This window comes from Otolemur garnettii, unplaced genomic scaffold (genome assembly GCF_000181295.1).
Source record: "Otolemur garnettii isolate 467f Iridium unplaced genomic scaffold, OtoGar3 scaffold00418, whole genome shotgun sequence".
NCBI classification, from domain to species: Eukaryota; Metazoa; Chordata; class Mammalia; order Primates; family Galagidae; genus Otolemur; species Otolemur garnettii.
This window is the reverse complement of record NW_003852813.1, coordinates 71,258-72,346: the sequence shown is the minus strand read 5'-3', so window position 1 is coordinate 72,346 and position 1,089 is coordinate 71,258. Positions and strand designations below refer to the sequence as shown.

Below are 1,089 nucleotides of genomic sequence, written 5' to 3'. Positions count from 1 at the left end.
CCCGGCTATTTTTTGGTTGCAGCCGTCATTGTTTGGCGGGTCCGGGCTGGGGTCGAACCTGCCACCTTAGGTGTACATGGCTGGCACCTTAGCCAGTTGAGCTATAGGCGCTGAGCCCATTTGTGCAATTTCTAAGATACCAGTACGGTTGATTTCATGCTATTCTTTCTGTGGAAGTCACGATTGACTCACGAGCTGATAGCCTGGCCTAAAAGCTCTCTCTTGATTGGCTGGATGGGATAAATACATACTTTCACCTTTTTTGTGTGTGTGTGACAGTTTTACTCTCCATGGGTAGAATAACCATGATGTCATATCTCACAGCAACCTCAGTCTCTTGGGCTTAAGTGATCCTCTTGCCTCAGCCTCCTAAGTAACTGGAACTACAGGTGCCTACCACAATGCCCGGCCAGTTTTTCTATTTTTAGTAGAGACAGGGTCTTACTCTTGCTTAGCCTGATCTTAAACTCCTGAGCTCAGGCAATCTACCTGCCTTGGCCTTACAGAATGCTAAGGTTACAGGCATGAACCACTGTGCCCAGCCATAAAGATAGTTTTAAGTTATATAAGAAGGTAGTTTTAAGCTATATAAAGATTAGAGTAGAAGTTGGTGAGCTGTTCCACCTCCCCCCTACTGTTGTCCTTGTCTTAACTGTAGAGATTTTTTGTGTCTTCCAATAAACTCTAAGTATTCTGACATGAAGTATACTCTTTTATTTATTTATTATTATTTTTTTAAAATATGGAACGCTTCACAAATTTGCATGTCATCCTTACACAGGGGCCATGCTAATCTTCTCTTTATCATTCCAATTTTAGTATATGTTCTGCCAAAGCGAGCACTGGGGTATACTCTTTATCCCATCCTGGTTTTCCCTTAGCTAGGAAGGGGTGTGGCAACTCAGAGCCACTGGTGCATGATGTGACTTTCGATTCTTTTTCTGACCACTCAAGAACAAGCAGTTTAAAGCTCCTGCATGCTTTCAAGACCACCTGCACTGGCTCGGCGCCTGTGGCTCAAGTGGCTAAGGCACCAGCCACATACACCTAAGGTGGCGGGTTTGAATCCAGCCCAGGCCCACCAAACAA

The 1,089-nt window shown here is 44.6% G+C and overlaps 1 non-coding gene across 1 annotated transcript; it reads right to left on the bottom strand.

Annotated features, from left to right (window-relative positions):
• Positions 1-736: 736 nt before the first annotated feature.
• LOC111722813 lies at positions 737-843 on the bottom strand. The gene has a single exon (XR_002771475.1). It is a non-coding gene; the product is annotated as a U6 spliceosomal RNA (small nuclear RNA).
• Between the last annotated feature and the right edge of the window lie 246 nt (positions 844-1,089).